The following is a 14,571-nucleotide window of genomic DNA, read 5'->3' as shown; positions in this document are numbered from 1 at the left end:
CATTTTCAAAATATGTAAAAATGGTTTTTAACAATGTCAAACTATGTATAAATCGGAAACAGGTCTTTGTAGGCCATTAATTTAGAAAAAGAAATACTTATATTACTTAAAACTGTAGCATTTATGCAGTAACACAGGATATGGAAATCGAATTTGATTAAAAACGATTGTAAGAAGAAGATATAAACATTAATAGGTAAAAGTACTGAACAAAAACAAAGAAACGTAGATAATGAAAATCAATATGGCTTGCAGGAGAAGATGGAATAAAAGATAAGAAAGTGATACAAAGCAGCGTCCAGAAACGAAAAGTATATTTATTATTTATTAATAAAACAGAATATGTATTATATGAGATTTGACAATCTAAAGTACGAAGGTACTATCTGTGGATCTTACATTAATAAAATGCTCAGAAACTAAACAAATATTAAATTAAAACATTAACACACCTGCATGAAGAAATATTCCCGTAATATGGTAAAAATGCTGTACTAAAGATACAAATACTATTTCCAAACTATACTGTGGATATTCATAAAATGACACTTAAGGTATCAGTACACAAGGTTGGCTATAAATCAACAAGGGATTAAACTAACAATTAGGGAACTTGATTGATAACAAAGATATCCATTACCATCAAAATGGCTTCCTACTAAGTAAACAAACTAAAATGAACTGGCAATCCATCACAAAACCATTTATGAAACTCTGATGCGAGGAAGGAGAATACTTAGTTTTCAATGACTTCCCTAAGGCATCTGGTACAGTAAACTGCAGAATTTCAATGAATTCCAATGAAAACAAAATAATCATATCAAAAGAGAAAGATGGATCAAGGAAGTTCTAAGACACAGTTAATTGAAAACAGATTCAAAATCATCCATATCTGATTCAGATGTGTCTTGCATCAAATGGAAAAGTACTTATGTTATCATTATTCAAAATAACGATATTTAATATCATATAAAATGTAGACGTAAAATAGGGAAGAAAGCCTTAAACGGGAAATAAAACATAGATAGGCAAAATATTTAAACTAAAAGAGGAAAATCAATCAGTCAAATATAATATACAAAGGTGAAGGTATCAGTATCTATAAGAACATACGACAATGAAAAGAAAGGTAATTATATATCAAAATGCCAACAGCATCTGGTGTTCCCAGGCGGTCACCCATCCAAGTACTAACCAGACCCAACGCTGCTTAACTTCGCTGATCGGACGAGAAGCGGTGTTTTCAACGTGGTGTGGCCGTTGGCGATAAAATTGCACAAACATCTCCTATTTATCTTGCAATCAGCTTACTGTAACAGAAAGATTATTAAGTAAAGTCTTATTGACAATGAGAGTTGCTTCAATCAATACATCATATGAAAATGTATGTCATTATACAACCATGTTCCAGTAAACCATATATAAACACAACAATGAAAGACTGATCTGAGTCTTACAACTCATGAGGTATTCATCACAGTCGGTGATGTTCAAAAACCAATTACTGCCAATCATACTATAAAAGAACCTACAACCTTTAAGGTGGAAATAAATGAAAACATACATATGACACTATTGGAAGCCGTTAGTGGATTATGGCATTTCCAAAATATGTAAAAATGGTTTTAACAATGTAACTCTATGTATAAATCAGAGCCAGGTCTTTGTAGGCCATTAATTTAGAAAAAGAAATACTTATAATACTTAAAAATGTAGCATTTATGCAGAAACACAGGATATGGAAAACAAATTTGGTTAAAAACGATTGTAAAAAGAAGATAGAAACATTAAGAGGTAAAAGTACAAAAGAAAAATAAAGAAACGCTGAAAATGAAAAAGAAAATGACTTGCAGGAAAAGAGGGAATAAAAGATAAGAAATGATACAAAGCAGCGTCCGGAATTGAAAAGTATACTTATAATTTATTGATAAAACAAATATCATATCTGAGATTTGAAAATCTAAAGTACGAAGATACTGTCAGTGGATCTTACATTAATAAAATGCTTACAAACTAAACGAAAATACTGTTAAAACATTAAGACAACTGTATGAGGAAATATTCTCGATATATGGTATAAATGCTGTAGTAAAGCTACAAATACTGTTTCCAAACTATACTGTGGATATTCATGAAATGACACTTAAGTTATAAGTACAAAAGGTTGGCCATAAATCAACAAGTGATAAAACTACCCATTAGGGAACTTGATTGATAACAAAGATATCCATTACCATCAAAATGGTTTCCTACAAAGCAAACAAACTAAAATGAACTGCAATCCATCACAAAACCTTTCATGAAACTCTGATGCGAGGAAGGAAAATACTTGGTTTTCCTTGACTTCCTAAAGGCATCTGATACAGCAAACTGCAGAATTCCAATGAAAACAAAATAATCATATCAAAAGAGAAAGATGGATCAAGGAAGTTCTCAGACACAGCTAATTGAAAACAGATTCAAAATCATCCATATCTGATTAAGATGTGTCCTACATCAAATGGAAAAGTACTTGTGTCATCATTATTCAAAATAACGATATTTAATATCATATATAATGTAAACGTAAAATAGGGAAGAAAGCCTTAAACAGGAAATAAAACATAGATAGGCAAAATATTTAAACTTATAATAGGAAAATTAATCAGTCAAATATGATATACAAAGGTGAAGGTATCAGTATCTATAAAAACATACTAGAATGAAAAGAAAGGTAATCATATATCAAAATGCCAACAGCATCTGGTGTTCCCAGGCGGTCACCCATCCAAGTACTAACCAGACCCAACGCTGCTTAACTTCGCTGATCGGACGAGAAGCGGTGTTTTCAACGTGGTGTGGCCGTTGACAATAATATTGCACAAACATCTCCTATTTATCTTGCAATCAGCTTACCGTAACAAAGATTATTAAGTAAAGTCTTATTGACAATGAGAGTTGCCTCAATCAATACACCATATGAAAATGTTTGTCATTATACAACCATGTTCCAGTAAACCATATATAAACACGACAATGAAAGACTGATCTGAGTCCTACAACTCATGAGGTATTCATTACACATGGTGATGTTCAAAAACCAATTTCTGCCAATCATATCATAAAAGAACCTACAACCTTTAAGGTGGAAATAAATGAAAATATATATATGGCACTATTGGAAGCCTTTGGTGGATTATGGCATTTTCAAAATATGTAAAAATGGTTTTTAACAATGTCAAACTATGTATAAATCGGAAACAGGTCTTTGTAGGCCATTAATTTAGAAAAAGAAATACTTATATTACTTAAAACTGTAGCATTTATGCAGTAACACAGGATATGGAAATCGAATTTGATTAAAAACGATTGTAAGAAGAAGATATAAACATTAATAGGTAAAAGTACTGAACAAAAACAAAGAAACGTAGATAATGAAAATCAATATGGCTTGCAGGAGAAGATGGAATAAAAGATAAGAAAGTGATACAAAGCAGCGTCCAGAAACGAAAAGTATATTTATTATTTATTAATAAAACAGAATATGTATTATATGAGATTTGACAATCTAAAGTACGAAGGTACTATCTGTGGATCTTACATTAATAAAATGCTCAGAAACTAAACAAATATTAAATTAAAACATTAACACACCTGCATGAAGAAATATTCCCGTAATATGGTAAAAATGCTGTACTAAAGATACAAATACTATTTCCAAACTATACTGTGGATATTCATAAAATGACACTTAAGGTATCAGTACACAAGGTTGGCTATAAATCAACAAGGGATAAAACTAACAATTAGGGAACTTGATTGATAACAAAGATATCCATTACCATCAAAATGGCTTCCTACTAAGTAAACAAACTAAAATGAACTGGCAATCCATCACAAAACCATTTATGAAACTCTGATGCGAGGAAGGAGAATACTTAGTTTTCAATGACTTCCCTAAGGCATCTGGTACAGTAAACTGCAGAATTTCAATGAATTCCAATGAAAACAAAATAATCATATCAAAAGAGAAAGATGGATCAAGGAAGTTCTAAGACACAGTTAATTGAAAACAGATTCAAAATCATCCATATCTGATTCAGATGTGTCTTGCATCAAATGGAAAAGTACTTATGTTATCATTATTCAAAATAACGATATTTAATATCATATAAAATGTAGACGTAAAATAGGGAAGAAAGCCTTAAACGGGAAATAAAAGATAGATAGGCAAAATATTTAAACTAAAAGAGGAAAATCAATCAGTCAAATATAATATACAAAGGTGAAGGTATCAGTATCTATAAGAACATACGACAATGAAAAGAAAGGTAATTATATATCAAAATGCCAACAGCATCTGGTGTTCCCAGGCGGTCACCCATCCAAGTACTAACCAGACCCAACGCTGCTTAACTTCGCTGATCGGACGAGAAGCGGTGTTTTCAACGTGGTGTGGCCGTTGGCGATAAAATTGCACAAACATCTCCTATTTATCTTGCAATCAGCTTACTGTAACAGAAAGATTATTAAGTAAAGTCTTATTGACAATGAGAGTTGCTTCAATCAATACATCATATGAAAATGTATGTCATTATACAACCATGTTCCAGTAAACCATATATAAACACAACAATGAAAGACTGATCTGAGTCTTACAACTCATGAGGTATTCATCACAGTCGGTGATGTTCAAAAACCAATTACTGCCAATCATACTATAAAAGAACCTACAACCTTTAAGGTGGAAATAAATGAAAACATACATATGACACTATTGGAAGCCGTTAGTGGATTATGGCATTTCCAAAATATGTAAAAATGGTTTTAACAATGTAACTCTATGTATAAATCAGAGCCAGGTCTTTGTAGGCCATTAATTTAGAAAAAGAAATACTTATAATACTTAAAAATGTAGCATTTATGCAGAAACACAGGATATGGAAAACAAATTTGGTTAAAAACGATTGTAAAAAGAAGATAGAAACATTAAGAGGTAAAAGTACAAAAGAAAAATAAAGAAACGCTGAAAATGAAAAAGAAAATGACTTGCAGGAAAAGAGGGAATAAAAGATAAGAAATGATACAAAGCAGCGTCCGGAATTGAAAAGTATACTTATAATTTATTGATAAAACAAATAATATTATATCTGAGATTTGAAAATCTAAAGTACGAAGATACTGTCAGTGGATCTTACATTAATAAAATGCTTACAAACTAAACGAAAATACTGTTAAAACATTAAGACAACTGTATGAGGAAATATTCTCGATATATGGTATAAATGCTGTAGTAAAGCTACAAATACTGTTTCCAAACTATACTGTGGATATTCATGAAATGACACTTAAGTTATAAGTACAAAAGGTTGGCCATAAATCAACAAGTGATAAAACTACCCATTAGGGAACTTGATTGATAACAAAGATATCCATTACCATCAAAATGGTTTCCTACAAAGCAAACAAACTAAAATGAACTGCAATCCATCACAAAACCTTTCATGAAACTCTGATGCGAGGAAGGAAAATACTTGGTTTTCCTTGACTTCCTAAAGGCATCTGATACAGCAAACTGCAGAATTCCAATGAAAACAAAATAATCATATCAAAAGAGAAAGATGGATCAAGGAAGTTCTCAGACACAGCTAATTGAAAACAGATTCAAAATCATCCATATCTGATTAAGATGTGTCCTACATCAAATGGAAAAGTACTTGTGTCATCATTATTCAAAATAACGATATTTAATATCATATATAATGTAAACGTAAAATAGGGAAGAAAGCCTTAAACAGGAAATAAAACATAGATAGGCAAAATATTTAAACTTATAATAGGAAAATTAATCAGTCAAATATGATATACAAAGGTGAAGGTATCAGTATCTATAAAAACATACTAGAATGAAAAGAAAGGTAATCATATATCAAAATGCCAACAGCATCTGGTGTTCCCAGGCGGTCACCCATCCAAGTACTAACCAGACCCAACGCTGCTTAACTTCGCTGATCGGACGAGAAGCGGTGTTTTCAACGTGGTGTGGCCGTTGACAATAATATTGCACAAACATCTCCTATTTATCTTGCAATCAGCTTACCGTAACAAAGATTATTAAGTAAAGTCTTATTGACAATGAGAGTTGCCTCAATCAATACACCATATGAAAATGTTTGTCATTATACAACCATGTTCCAGTAAACCATATATAAACACGACAATGAAAGACTGATCTGAGTCCTACAACTCATGAGGTATTCATTACACATGGTGATGTTCAAAAACCAATTTCTGCCAATCATATCATAAAAGAACCTACAACCTTTAAGGTGGAAATAAATGAAAATATATATATGGCACTATTGGAAGCCTTTGGTGGATTATGGCATTTTCAAAATATGTAAAAATGGTTTTTAACAATGTCAAACTATGTATAAATCGGAAACAGGTCTTTGTAGGCCATTAATTTAGAAAAAGAAATACTTATATTACTTAAAACTGTAGCATTTATGCAGTAACACAGGATATGGAAATCGAATTTGATTAAAAACGATTGTAAGAAGAAGATATAAACATTAATAGGTAAAAGTACTGAACAAAAACAAAGAAACGTAGATAATGAAAATCAATATGGCTTGCAGGAGAAGATGGAATAAAAGATAAGAAAGTGATACAAAGCAGCGTCCAGAAACGAAAAGTATATTTATTATTTATTAATAAAACAGAATATGTATTATATGAGATTTGACAATCTAAAGTACGAAGGTACTATCTGTGGATCTTACATTAATAAAATGCTCAGAAACTAAACAAATATTAAATTAAAACATTAACACACCTGCATGAAGAAATATTCCCGTAATATGGTAAAAATGCTGTACTAAAGATACAAATACTATTTCCAAACTATACTGTGGATATTCATAAAATGACACTTAAGGTATCAGTACACAAGGTTGGCTATAAATCAACAAGGGATAAACGTAACAATTAGGGAACTTGATTGATAACAAAGATATCCATTACCATCAAAATGGCTTCCTACTAAGTAAACAAACTAAAATGAACTGGCAATCCATCACAAAACCATTTATGAAACTCTGATGCGAGGAAGGAGAATACTTAGTTTTCAATGACTTCCCTAAGGCATCTGGTACAGTAAACTGCAGAATTTCAATGAATTCCAATGAAAACAAAATAATCATATCAAAAGAGAAAGATGGATCAAGGAAGTTCTAAGACACAGTTAATTGAAAACAGATTCAAAATCATCCATATCTGATTCAGATGTGTCTTGCATCAAATGGAAAAGTACTTATGTTATCATTATTCAAAATAACGATATTTAATATCATATAAAATGTAGACGTAAAATAGGGAAGAAAGCCTTAAACGGGAAATAAAACATAGATAGGCAAAATATTTAAACTAAAAGAGGAAAATCAATCAGTCAAATATAATATACAAAGGTGAAGGTATCAGTATCTATAAGAACATACGACAATGAAAAGAAAGGTAATTATATATCAAAATGCCAACAGCATCTGGTGTTCCCAGGCGGTCACCCATCCAAGTACTAACCAGACCCAACGCTGCTTAACTTCGCTGATCGGACGAGAAGCGGTGTTTTCAACGTGGTGTGGCCGTTGGCGATAAAATTGCACAAACATCTCCTATTTATCTTGCAATCAGCTTACTGTAACAGAAAGATTATTAAGTAAAGTCTTATTGACAATGAGAGTTGCTTCAATCAATACATCATATGAAAATGTATGTCATTATACAACCATGTTCCAGTAAACCATATATAAACACAACAATGAAAGACTGATCTGAGTCTTACAACTCATGAGGTATTCATCACAGTCGGTGATGTTCAAAAACCAATTACTGCCAATCATACTATAAAAGAACCTACAACCTTTAAGGTGGAAATAAATGAAAACATACATATGACACTATTGGAAGCCGTTAGTGGATTATGGCATTTCCAAAATATGTAAAAATGGTTTTAACAATGTAACTCTATGTATAAATCAGAGCCAGGTCTTTGTAGGCCATTAATTTAGAAAAAGAAATACTTATAATACTTAAAAATGTAGCATTTATGCAGAAACACAGGATATGGAAAACAAATTTGGTTAAAAACGATTGTAAAAAGAAGATAGAAACATTAAGAGGTAAAAGTACAAAAGAAAAATAAAGAAACGCTGAAAATGAAAAAGAAAATGACTTGCAGGAAAAGAGGGAATAAAAGATAAGAAATGATACAAAGCAGCGTCCGGAATTGAAAAGTATACTTATAATTTATTGATAAAACAAATAATATTATATCTGAGATTTGAAAATCTAAAGTACGAAGATACTGTCAGTGGATCTTACATTAATAAAATGCTTACAAACTAAACGAAAATACTGTTAAAACATTAAGACAACTGTATGAGGAAATATTCTCGATATATGGTATAAATGCTGTAGTAAAGCTACAAATACTGTTTCCAAACTATACTGTGGATATTCATGAAATGACACTTAAGTTATAAGTACAAAAGGTTGGCCATAAATCAACAAGTGATAAAACTACCCATTAGGGAACTTGATTGATAACAAAGATATCCATTACCATCAAAATGGTTTCCTACAAAGCAAACAAACTAAAATGAACTGCAATCCATCACAAAACCTTTCATGAAACTCTGATGCGAGGAAGGAAAATACTTGGTTTTCCTTGACTTCCTAAAGGCATCTGATACAGCAAACTGCAGAATTCCAATGAAAACAAAATAATCATATCAAAAGAGAAAGATGGATCAAGGAAGTTCTCAGACACAGCTAATTGAAAACAGATTCAAAATCATCCATATCTGATTAAGATGTGTCCTACATCAAATGGAAAAGTACTTGTGTCATCATTATTCAAAATAACGATATTTAATATCATATATAATGTAAACGTAAAATAGGGAAGAAAGCCTTAAACAGGAAATAAAACATAGATAGGCAAAATATTTAAACTTATAATAGGAAAATTAATCAGTCAAATATGATATACAAAGGTGAAGGTATCAGTATCTATAAAAACATACTAGAATGAAAAGAAAGGTAATCATATATCAAAATGCCAACAGCATCTGGTGTTCCCAGGCGGTCACCCATCCAAGTACTAACCAGACCCAACGCTGCTTAACTTCGCTGATCGGACGAGAAGCGGTGTTTTCAACGTGGTGTGGCCGTTGACAATAATATTGCACAAACATCTCCTATTTATCTTGCAATCAGCTTACCGTAACAAAGATTATTAAGTAAAGTCTTATTGACAATGAGAGTTGCCTCAATCAATACACCATATGAAAATGTTTGTCATTATACAACCATGTTCCAGTAAACCATATATAAACACGACAATGAAAGACTGATCTGAGTCCTACAACTCATGAGGTATTCATTACACATGGTGATGTTCAAAAACCAATTTCTGCCAATCATATTATAAAAGAACCTACAACCTTTAAGGTGGAAATAAATGAAAATATATATATGGCACTATTGGAAGCCTTTGGTGGATTATGGCATTTTCAAAATATGTAAAAATGGTTTTTAACAATGTCAAACTATGTATAAATCGGAAACAGGTCTTTGTAGGCCATTAATTTAGAAAAAGAAATACTTATATTACTTAAAACTGTAGCATTTATGCAGTAACACAGGATATGGAAATCGAATTTGATTAAAAACGATTGTAAGAAGAAGATATAAACATTAATAGGTAAAAGTACTGAACAAAAACAAAGAAACGTAGATAATGAAAATCAATATGGCTTGCAGGAGAAGATGGAATAAAAGATAAGAAAGTGATACAAAGCAGCGTCCAGAAACGAAAAGTATATTTATTATTTATTAATAAAACAGAATATGTATTATATGAGATTTGACAATCTAAAGTACGAAGATACTATCTGTGGATCTTACATTAATAAAATGCTCAGAAACTAAACAAATATTAAATTAAAACATTAACACACCTGCATGAAGAAATATTCCCGTAATATGGTAAAAATGCTGTACTAAAGATACAAATACTATTTCCAAACTATACTGTGGATATTCATAAAATGACACTTAAGGTATCAGTACACAAGGTTGGCTATAAATCAACAAGGGATAAACGTAACAATTAGGGAACTTGATTGATAACAAAGATATCCATTACCATCAAAATGGCTTCCTACTAAGTAAACAAACTAAAATGAACTGGCAATCCATCACAAAACCATTTATGAAACTCTGATGCGAGGAAGGAGAATACTTAGTTTTCAATGACTTCCCTAAGGCATCTGGTACAGTAAACTGCAGAATTTCAATGAATTCCAATGAAAACAAAATAATCATATCAAAAGAGAAAGATGGATCAAGGAAGTTCTAAGACACAGTTAATTGAAAACAGATTCAAAATCATCCATATCTGATTCAGATGTGTCTTGCATCAAATGGAAAAGTACTTATGTTATCATTATTCAAAATAACGATATTTAATATCATATAAAATGTAGACGTAAAATAGGGAAGAAAGCCTTAAACGGGAAATAAAAGATAGATAGGCAAAATATTTAAACTAAAAGAGGAAAATCAATCAGTCAAATATAATATACAAAGGTGAAGGTATCAGTATCTATAAGAACATACGACAATGAAAAGAAAGGTAATTATATATCAAAATGCCAACAGCATCTGGTGTTCCCAGGCGGTCACCCATCCAAGTACTAACCAGACCCAACGCTGCTTAACTTCGCTGATCGGACGAGAAGCGGTGTTTTCAACGTGGTGTGGCCGTTGGCGATAAAATTGCACAAACATCTCCTATTTATCTTGCAATCAGCTTACTGTAACAGAAAGATTATTAAGTAAAGTCTTATTGACAATGAGAGTTGCCTCAATCAATACACCATATGAAAATGTTTGTCATTATACAACCATGTTCCAGTAAACCATATATAAACACGACAATGAAAGACTGATCTGAGTCCTACAACTCATGAGGTATTCATTACACATGGTGATGTTCAAAAACCAATTTCTGCCAATCATATCATAAAAGAACCTACAACCTTTAAGGTGGAAATAAATGAAAATATATATATGGCACTATTGGAAGCCTTTGGTGGATTATGGCATTTTCAAAATATGTAAAAATGGTTTTTAACAATGTCAAACTATGTATAAATCGGAAACAGGTCTTTGTAGGCCATTAATTTAGAAAAAGAAATACTTATATTACTTAAAACTGTAGCATTTATGCAGTAACACAGGATATGGAAATCGAATTTGATTAAAAACGATTGTAAGAAGAAGATATAAACATTAATAGGTAAAAGTACTGAACAAAAACAAAGAAACGTAGATAATGAAAATCAATATGGCTTGCAGGAGAAGATGGAATAAAAGATAAGAAAGTGATACAAAGCAGCGTCCAGAAACGAAAAGTATATTTATTATTTATTAATAAAACAGAATATGTATTATATGAGATTTGACAATCTAAAGTACGAAGGTACTATCTGTGGATCTTACATTAATAAAATGCTCAGAAACTAAACAAATATTAAATTAAAACATTAACACACCTGCATGAAGAAATATTCCCGTAATATGGTAAAAATGCTGTACTAAAGATACAAATACTATTTCCAAACTATACTGTGGATATTCATAAAATGACACTTAAGGTATCAGTACACAAGGTTGGCTATAAATCAACAAGGGATTAAACTAACAATTAGGGAACTTGATTGATAACAAAGATATCCATTACCATCAAAATGGCTTCCTACTAAGTAAACAAACTAAAATGAACTGGCAATCCATCACAAAACCATTTATGAAACTCTGATGCGAGGAAGGAGAATACTTAGTTTTCAATGACTTCCCTAAGGCATCTGGTACAGTAAACTGCAGAATTTCAATGAATTCCAATGAAAACAAAATAATCATATCAAAAGAGAAAGATGGATCAAGGAAGTTCTAAGACACAGTTAATTGAAAACAGATTCAAAATCATCCATATCTGATTCAGATGTGTCTTGCATCAAATGGAAAAGTACTTATGTTATCATTATTCAAAATAACGATATTTAATATCATATAAAATGTAGACGTAAAATAGGGAAGAAAGCCTTAAACGGGAAATAAAACATAGATAGGCAAAATATTTAAACTAAAAGAGGAAAATCAATCAGTCAAATATAATATACAAAGGTGAAGGTATCAGTATCTATAAGAACATACGACAATGAAAAGAAAGGTAATTATATATCAAAATGCCAACAGCATCTGGTGTTCCCAGGCGGTCACCCATCCAAGTACTAACCAGACCCAACGCTGCTTAACTTCGCTGATCGGACGAGAAGCGGTGTTTTCAACGTGGTGTGGCCGTTGGCGATAAAATTGCACAAACATCTCCTATTTATCTTGCAATCAGCTTACTGTAACAGAAAGATTATTAAGTAAAGTCTTATTGACAATGAGAGTTGCTTCAATCAATACATCATATGAAAATGTATGTCATTATACAACCATGTTCCAGTAAACCATATATAAACACAACAATGAAAGACTGATCTGAGTCTTACAACTCATGAGGTATTCATCACAGTCGGTGATGTTCAAAAACCAATTACTGCCAATCATACTATAAAAGAACCTACAACCTTTAAGGTGGAAATGAATGAAAACATACATATGACACTATTGGAAGCCGTTAGTGGATTATGGCATTTCCAAAATATGTAAAAATGGTTTTAACAATGTAACTCTATGTATAAATCAGAGCCAGGTCTTTGTAGGCCATTAATTTAGAAAAAGAAATACTTATAATACTTAAAAATGTAGCATTTATGCAGAAACACAGGATATGGAAAACAAATTTGGTTAAAAACGATTGTAAAAAGAAGATAGAAACATTAAGAGGTAAAAGTACAAAAGAAAAATAAAGAAACGCTGAAAATGAAAAAGAAAATGACTTGCAGGAAAAGAGGGAATAAAAGATAAGAAATGATACAAAGCAGCGTCCGGAATTGAAAAGTATACTTATAATTTATTGATAAAACAAATAATATTATATCTGAGATTTGAAAATCTAAAGTACGAAGATACTGTCAGTGGATCTTACATTAATAAAATGCTTACAAACTAAACGAAAATACTGTTAAAACATTAAGACAACTGTATGAGGAAATATTCTCGATATATGGTATAAATGCTGTAGTAAAGCTACAAATACTGTTTCCAAACTATACTGTGGATATTCATGAAATGACACTTAAGTTATAAGTACAAAAGGTTGGCCATAAATCAACAAGTGATAAAACTACCCATTAGGGAACTTGATTGATAACAAAGATATCCATTACCATCAAAATGGTTTCCTACAAAGCAAACAAACTAAAATGAACTGCAATCCATCACAAAACCTTTCATGAAACTCTGATGCGAGGAAGGAAAATACTTGGTTTTCCTTGACTTCCTAAAGGCATCTGATACAGCAAACTGCAGAATTCCAATGAAAACAAAATAATCATATCAAAAGAGAAAGATGGATCAAGGAAGTTCTCAGACACAGCTAATTGAAAACAGATTCAAAATCATCCATATCTGATTAAGATGTGTCCTACATCAAATGGAAAAGTACTTGTGTCATCATTATTCAAAATAACGATATTTAATATCATATATAATGTAAACGTAAAATAGGGAAGAAAGCCTTAAACAGGAAATAAAACATAGATAGGCAAAATATTTAAACTTATAATAGGAAAATTAATCAGTCAAATATGATATACAAAGGTGAAGGTATCAGTATCTATAAAAACATACTAGAATGAAAAGAAAGGTAATCATATATCAAAATGCCAACAGCATCTGGTGTTCCCAGGCGGTCACCCATCCAAGTACTAACCAGACCCAACGCTGCTTAACTTCGCTGATCGGACGAGAAGCGGTGTTTTCAACGTGGTGTGGCCGTTGACAATAATATTGCACAAACATCTCCTATTTATCTTGCAATCAGCTTACCGTAACAAAGATTATTAAGTAAAGTCTTATTGACAATGAGAGTTGCCTCAATCAATACACCATATGAAAATGTTTGTCATTATACAACCATGTTCCAGTAAACCATATATAAACACGACAATGAAAGACTGATCTGAGTCCTACAACTCATGAGGTATTCATTACACATGGTGATGTTCAAAAACCAATTTCTGCCAATCATATCATAAAAGAACCTACAACCTTTAAGGTGGAAATAAATGAAAATATATATATGGCACTATTGGAAGCCTTTGGTGGATTATGGCATTTTCAAAATATGTAAAAATGGTTTTTAACAATGTCAAACTATGTATAAATCGGAAACAGGTCTTTGTAGGCCATTAATTTAGAAAAAGAAATACTTATATTACTTAAAACTGTAGCATTTATGCAGTAACACAGGATATGGAAATCGAATTTGATTAAAAACGATTGTAAGAAGAAGATATAAACATTAATAGGTAAAAGTACTGAACAAAAACAAAGAAACGTAGATAATGAAAT

At 31.4% G+C, this 14,571-nt stretch overlaps 9 non-coding genes across 9 annotated transcripts; all 9 read right to left on the bottom strand.

Annotated features, from left to right (window-relative positions):
• Positions 1 to 1,146: 1,146 nt before the first annotated feature.
• On the bottom strand, positions 1,147 to 1,265 carry LOC139763791 (5S ribosomal RNA). The gene has a single exon (XR_011716264.1). It is a non-coding gene; the product is annotated as a 5S ribosomal RNA (ribosomal RNA).
• Positions 1,266 to 2,730: 1,465 nt separating this feature from the next.
• LOC139763755 (5S ribosomal RNA) lies at positions 2,731 to 2,849 on the bottom strand. The gene has a single exon (XR_011716234.1). It is a non-coding gene; the product is annotated as a 5S ribosomal RNA (ribosomal RNA).
• A 1,478-nt stretch (positions 2,850 to 4,327) lies between these two features.
• On the bottom strand, positions 4,328 to 4,446 carry LOC139763780 (5S ribosomal RNA). Its single transcript, XR_011716258.1, has one exon. It is a non-coding gene; the product is annotated as a 5S ribosomal RNA (ribosomal RNA).
• A 1,468-nt stretch (positions 4,447 to 5,914) lies between these two features.
• LOC139763754 (5S ribosomal RNA) lies at positions 5,915 to 6,033 on the bottom strand. The gene has a single exon (XR_011716233.1). It is a non-coding gene; the product is annotated as a 5S ribosomal RNA (ribosomal RNA).
• Positions 6,034 to 7,511: 1,478 nt separating this feature from the next.
• Positions 7,512 to 7,630, bottom strand: LOC139763768 (5S ribosomal RNA). The gene has a single exon (XR_011716247.1). It is a non-coding gene; the product is annotated as a 5S ribosomal RNA (ribosomal RNA).
• Positions 7,631 to 9,098: 1,468 nt separating this feature from the next.
• Positions 9,099 to 9,217, bottom strand: LOC139763753 (5S ribosomal RNA). Its single transcript, XR_011716232.1, has one exon. It is a non-coding gene; the product is annotated as a 5S ribosomal RNA (ribosomal RNA).
• Positions 9,218 to 10,695: 1,478 nt separating this feature from the next.
• LOC139763757 (5S ribosomal RNA) lies at positions 10,696 to 10,814 on the bottom strand. The gene has a single exon (XR_011716236.1). It is a non-coding gene; the product is annotated as a 5S ribosomal RNA (ribosomal RNA).
• A 1,480-nt stretch (positions 10,815 to 12,294) lies between these two features.
• Positions 12,295 to 12,413, bottom strand: LOC139763732 (5S ribosomal RNA). The gene has a single exon (XR_011716225.1). It is a non-coding gene; the product is annotated as a 5S ribosomal RNA (ribosomal RNA).
• A 1,468-nt stretch (positions 12,414 to 13,881) lies between these two features.
• LOC139763752 (5S ribosomal RNA) lies at positions 13,882 to 14,000 on the bottom strand. Its single transcript, XR_011716231.1, has one exon. It is a non-coding gene; the product is annotated as a 5S ribosomal RNA (ribosomal RNA).
• Between the last annotated feature and the right edge of the window lie 571 nt (positions 14,001 to 14,571).

The sequence above is a fragment of the Panulirus ornatus genome, chromosome 47 (genome assembly GCF_036320965.1).
Source record: "Panulirus ornatus isolate Po-2019 chromosome 47, ASM3632096v1, whole genome shotgun sequence".
Lineage (NCBI taxonomy): Eukaryota > Metazoa > Arthropoda > Malacostraca > Decapoda > Palinuridae > Panulirus > Panulirus ornatus.
The sequence above is the reverse complement of the archived record's forward strand: the minus strand, read 5'-3'. Positions and strand labels throughout refer to the sequence as shown.